Source organism: Calidris pugnax, unplaced genomic scaffold (assembly GCF_001431845.1).
Source record: "Calidris pugnax isolate Ruff unplaced genomic scaffold, ASM143184v1 scaffold91, whole genome shotgun sequence".
Taxonomy (NCBI): domain Eukaryota; kingdom Metazoa; phylum Chordata; class Aves; order Charadriiformes; family Scolopacidae; genus Calidris; species Calidris pugnax.
Window position 1 is genome coordinate 577,047 of NW_015090898.1, and position 6,845 is coordinate 583,891.

The window sequence follows — 6,845 nt, forward strand, 5'->3', positions numbered from 1 at the left end:
ACTCAAACATAACACTGAGAAATCATCTGGCCTGGAACCTACTGAGCAAATACTGAAGGAACAAGCAATTCACTCTGAAATACTAATTGATAGGGAAAAACTTAAGAAACCACTCCTTCTAGCACAGTGAGAAGTAAAATACTGCATCACCACTGAAACTGAGATGGCCACAGATGAGGTAAAATACTCACCTTTAGGGCTTCGTGGAACACCTGGGAGGAGCAAAATTAAGAATGGGTCAAGTCAGCTCATCTTGGGCTGAATCAGCACAAGGCTCTGTCCTCCACGGCTTCGTCAGCCTCCGCCAGCCTTCTCTTGGTGCTCATGCACTGCTCTGTTAATCCCCCAGCTGCTGCTTGGACTTCGATCTGATGTATGTCCAGTGCAGGTCAACCACATTCTTGGTCTACGTAGCCATAAGAAATATGATGAAGTTGGTAAATATGGTCACTTTGGGCTGTTGGGGGAGCATCCAGTCAGTCCCAACTCCTGTTTAGCTAATTCCTGAATAATACTGTCTCTCCTTTTCCTGTGGTTTCAGCTTTGTGTCCTGGACTAATTCTCCATGCGTTTTTATGGATAAGATGACAGAGTTCTTGTGCTGTTAAGACCAGCCAAATACTTTCTGTTTTCATGGAGTCTTTTATTATGGGTTAATTTCCACCATATAACTTCTCAGGAATTAAATATAACTCTTTCTGGCTTAAGGACACGAGCAGAGCATTAATTGTACCCTCAGTAACATCTGTCCATCTACACTTAGCAACAGAAGTGTAACACTTGTTTTGAAACTACTACAATATATTATTTAGCTCTGTATATTTCTGACATGTTTTAAATGCCGGTTCTTGGTCTACATAGCTGTGAGAAATATGATGAAGTTGGTAAATATGGTCACTTTGGGCTGTTGGGGGAGCATCCAGTCAGTCCCAACTCCTGTTTAGCTAATTCCTGAATAATACTGTCTCTCCTTTTCCTGTGGTTTCAGCTTTGTGTCCTGGACTAATTCTCCATGCGTTTTTATGGATAAGATGACAGAGTTCTTGTGCTGTTAAGACCAGCCAAATACTTTCTGTTTTCATGGAGTCTTTTATTATGGGTTAATTTCCACCATATAACTTCTCAGGAATTAAATATAACTCTTTCTGGCTTAAGGACACGAGCAGAGCATTAATTGTACCCTCAGTAACATCTGTCCATCTACACTTAGCAACAGAAGTGTAACACTTATTTTGCAACTACTACAATACATTATTTAGTTCTGTATATTTCTGACATGTTTTAAATGCCGTTAAACACATAGGCTAGATGAGTACACACATACATACACCCATATGTAGATAAGGTGTATATGTATGTACACACACACATTATATATACACATACACACTATATGTTTGGGTTTCATTGTTTAAAACTTTAATCACAGAAAAGAATGTTTGTTTTTGGAAAATCTTAAGAGTATTTCAGAGGAGACAACAAGGCTGAAAGGAAAAGGAAACTATTCACAAAACTAAATCCTGGAGAGGACAAAAAGTGCCCAAAATAATAAAAAATGGCACTCCTAAAGCAAGAATATCGCATGTGACCCTTGTGTGTATACCTGAAGTAGGTACAGCTGATTTTTTTCTCTGAACATTTCAGAGTGATTTACAAGCACAGCTTTAGGCAATTGGAGCTCTATTTGTATACACTGGTTCTGACAGTAAGACCCTCACAGCCAGGTGTAAAGCATCCTCAACATTCCTGTAAAAATACAGGCAGAGTGCAGATCAGCATATGAAGGCATATATCCTTTGCTCCTTCAAAGTGCTAATTTCTCTGATTTGAGAAAAATGGGTGTTAGGGGAGGGGGGGGGAATTCCAATTAGGGTAAAAAGGGGTTAAAAATTTGCTTCAAGAGGATTTAGGGATATGTCTGCAAACATCAACAGCAAAGAAAAAAAAATATAACAATGCTTGAAAGTCTTTAATAGTGAATGAAAACAAGAATGCAACAGTAAAAACTCTAGCAATGAAAAAAAAAAAGGAAAACAATAATCACAGAAATGAGAAAATGTAGAAGACTCACATGGGAAGCTGGAGACCAGGAAATAATGAAGATGAAGACAAGCTGTTGATGCAGAGTAAGTGCAAAGTCTTCAGTAAGTACATCTGCATGTGAAAATGTACTGGTTGAACAACCAATGTACATCTTTGAAAAAAAAAATCGTATAAGGGATAAATATTTTAAAATCAACATGATTAGCTAGCTAATTTCAGCAAGTCTTGGAATACTGAGGAAATTTCAAAACATTAAGAAAAGGGCTAACATTATGCCAATGTTTAAAGAGAGAATGTTGACCCAGGTAACTCTCAACCAGCTAGGCTGACATCTATCCCTGATAAATCAGGTAGAGTAACAGAAAGCTGATACAGGATTTGAGCAATAAAGAATTAACGGATGAGAACATAATTAATGCCTGTCAAGATGGTGTTACATAAAATAGGTCATGCCACACAAACCTGATTTCATTCTTTGAGGTGATTACAAATTTGGTTGTTAAGGCAACTACACAGATGCAACGTCCTTCGTTCCATCTGTCCAACTGTGCATTTATACACTGGAACTTTTTTACCCAGCCTCTGAATGCACCGCAGTGCCTTACAGAAATGTCTGAACAAGGATTAAGAATAAACATTTATTAACCTGGAAGCACAATAAATAAGTCTGAGTGGACCTTGAGACTGAAGTGACTTCTGCTGCTCATACTCCTGCGAGCCCCACACCACACAGAACCTCTCGGCTCCTGCCTCCTCTTTGCTGGCATTGAATTAGCCTCTCCATCTGTCAGAGATGCACTAGACATCGCCAGTGACACACACATCACATCTCTTCAGTCATTTACACAAACTATTAAGCTGGTAGAAAAACCTTTATTTGCTTGTCCTTCTGGATATGACTCTCTGGACACTGGGTGGGAATGAGATCCCAACACCGACCAGGAGCAGCAAGACACAGACCGTGGCAGGACAACGAAATCCAAGTGGCAATCTGGGAGTGCCCGAGGCTTCTCTCATACAGTTCCCTAAAATCCATAGTTAAAAGTCTGATGCTTATGGATCCGTTTCTTTGGTTGCCCCATGGCTGACCTGCAGACTATTCAGTGATAGAAACTTTTAATGTGCTTTTACAGCCAGGAGCTTTGTAGCCCTGTTCTGGAACAGTCAGTTACACTGTTAATTATTTATCTTTAACCTTTCTGTTAACTAAAGCAATCCATTCACTGACATCAGTTATTTTACACTTTCATTAAGTGAAAGACAGCACGCTGATGTTCTACAAGAAGCGGTTTAAGTGATCTCTGTAAACAGAATTGAGTAATCATAAAATTATTGGGTTCATTACCCAGGAATCTATGTAAAGGGCGACAGCAAATCAGCGTATACCAGAAGCTTTTATATAAAGTAATTTAATAGGATTCTCTGTCACTGACCAGTGCCTGAGATAAAAGCAGGAACAAAGGGAGAAGGTATCACACGTTACTGCTGCTCACCCTGCCCCTGGCAGTGGCACAGCGCAGTGAGAACTTTGTGATCTTATGTGCAGATTAATTTACAGAGCAGGGTAACGCCGCTGCGTACGGCACTGTCCATGCTGGCAAACAGCAGAGAATTAGAAGCTCTGATGATGAAAATCAGGCAAAACCAATCAGATTTCTAGATTATCATCCCGGTAGAGGAATTATTTCCAACCCCATCCTCTTGCAGACCTCCACTGATCCAAGGAAATAAGATCCTAACACGCTGCCATAGAAACAAGCGGGTTTGCATCTGAACAGCCTGTGGCTGCTGAATTTTCAAAGCTGATCTGTCTGGTTTAAGTCTCTCTGTGACAGCCTGAAACTATAGCTCTCTCTCCTAAATGTATAGATTCACAGATGGCCGCTATTCTCTTTCTTTCCTAGGATTAGCTGCAGCATTTCCTATCACCCACAGATCAAACCACCAGCTCTCTTTGCTGTACGTCATATACCAACGATCTCCATGTATGGTCTCCAAATACTCCATAATCCCGTTTGCTGTTGGGCTCATACCATGAGCTGCTTTCATTTCTTTGGAAATACCTTTTCACAGGTATTTCTGCCTTTCTAAGATACACAATTGCTACCCTGAGGACAACATTTAAAAAAGCCAGCCAAAGAGCAACAACAAAGAGAAGCAGAAGCCTCCTCCAGTATTGTCAGGGGTGAACCCACAGCCTCACAGCACTGAGGGTCTGGTCACAGCCCCATCCCGTGCCCAGGGGCTGCGGCGTCCTCCCGGTTTGGCTGGTGATGGGGTGAGAGTCAGCAGGTATCAGGAATTATTAATCACTTTGCTAATGAAGGTCTGGTACGGAGAGCGGACACTATGCACGTACAACTGAGGTTTTGAGGTCAAAATTTAAGCTAATTATCTGTGCTCAGTATGAATATTGGGGTTTCTCCTTTCAGGCTTTGGGTGTGTGGCCCTGCCAGAAGCTGCTGGTACCCAAGACACATTCCCCTCTTGGGTGATCTCACCTGAACGGGCTGTGGGTTCCACCAAAGCGATCCCTCCCGGCGCAGAAGCCGCTCTACAATTCCAACTAAACATGAAAATGGCTGTAAGGAAGGAAAAGGGAAGACTCTTTTTCCTCATAACCCTTCCCTCCTGGTAGACACGAGGCAAATTACATTGAATACTTCGATATCTAGGGACAGAAAAGGTTGTAGGAGTCGTACCCAAGACACATCCCCCTCTTGGACAATCTCACCTGAAACAGAAGCGTTGGCCGCAGCCGTGACGGGCTGTGGGTTCCACCAAAGCGGTGCCTCCTGGCGCAGAAGCCGCTCTACAATTCCAGCTGAAAATGAAAATGGCTGTAAAGAAGGAAAAGGGAAGACTCTTTCCTCATGACCCCTTCCCTCCTGGTAGACGCGAGGCAAATTACACTGAATACTTTGATATCTAGGGACAGAAAAGGTTGTAGGAGTAACGCTGTTATTTATACCGGTAGCAGTTTTTAGTTTAGAGATTTGAAGTAATTTTAAAATTTAAAGTAATCTTATTATTACTGGTTTAGAAATGAAAATAACTTCTTGAAAATAACTATTGTACACACCAGAGGACTTCTTTAACACAACTTTTTCTTCAAGATTGTAATATCTTCCTTACATATGCTTGGGGAAAACCTTAAAGTGATTCTTCCAGTAGAGTGTACAATTGTGGAAAAGTTCCCTTTTAAAGCCCCTGTGAAGTAAGATCAGCAACTGGTGACATGTAACACTCCCCCTCCTCTCATATTCCCAGTTAGTTCCAGTCAGGTGAGGTCAGCACGATGTGGGCACAACTGACTAATCCCTACCCCGGTGAGCATCCCTGGTTTCCACGGAGACCACCCCGAGGGTGCTGGAGACCCTGCAGGGACGGGCACAGCCCGGACACGGGATCCGTTCCTCCGGCTGCCCGCCTGTCCCCACTCCTGCCTTTGCCAGCTTGGGTGAGTCCAAAAAGTGGCATTTTCTTAAGATCTGTTCTCATTTTCTGCATTCTCTTTTGCACTCTCTGCTCTTCCAGCTTTAAACAAAACATCTGTTGAAGATGTCCACAACAGCAGCAGTCAAAGCTAGAGATACGTCATCTAGAAATGAAGTAACAAACACGGGCAGGTATTTAGAGCTTGTATAAAACACCATCCTCTATTAAAATAAACGACAAACCGCACATATACGGTGTGTTTTCAGTGAATGCATTTTCCTTTTTCCTGCAAAGTAGCTGAAGAGTAAGTAGCATCCCAAACTAAAATGAAGAGTAACTGACTTTGCAGGACATTCTCTGTATCAGATCAAAAAATAAGTAATGGATGTATCTGCGAGAAGTCTAAGTAGATTATTTTACAGGACTTAAGGTAAAATAATCTTTCTTGGAAAGGACAGACATCTGGAATTTATGTGTTATAAGCAGCTTTTATGTCCTTCACTTGGTCTAATGTATACTATTTAAGCAGATATATTATAAAAACTCTCTATTCTGCAAACATATGAAGTATCTTTCCAGCAAGAAAAGCCAGTCTAACTTCTCAGAAAATTTGTTTGCGTAACAGATTCCATTTCCAAATACAGAGAAAAAACCCAGTATGTTGTTTCAGATCTTTAGAGAGTATTTTTCAGTTACATACAATAACAAATCCTTATTAATATCACTGCTCAACAGATAATTCATAAGGAACCCAATCTACCTGCCTATACATAAAATTGCTGCACAAAAAGAATGGCATTCGTATGTTTTGCTGCCCACTTCAGATGAATCCAGGATTTTGATTTTTCATAGTATTTTAAGATGTACCTGTAGTTTTCTTGTTACCTCTAGGCTCGGAAGCAGGTTGTATGTTGTTGTGAAACCAACATTAATCAAGGATTAATGCAGGAATACCTACTCTAACGCTTAACGTGGTCCTTAGGGTGGCTGCCTGGTGACTGACATCTCTGTTCTAACACACAGAGCAACAACATTTGGTCCCACACATTATATTTGAGATAAACAATTTAATAATATCTTAACTTACATTTTTACAATCTTAAAACATGCAGTCATATTTTATCCCTTATGAAGGTGACATCTTTTTAAACCAAACTAATTCTATTGAAAATTCAATTTTAAAAGTTTCAAAACTGTTTTAACGTATTGAAACAGTAGCTACTGAAAACAAAACAGTCTAAGAGGACAGTTCTGACAAATTTAAAATGAATGCAAAAGCAAGATGACTTCAGGTAAAAGTGTATGCATTTCAAGAGCTTCAGTATTTCTTCCATTAAACAATATTCTTTTGTGAATTATGTATC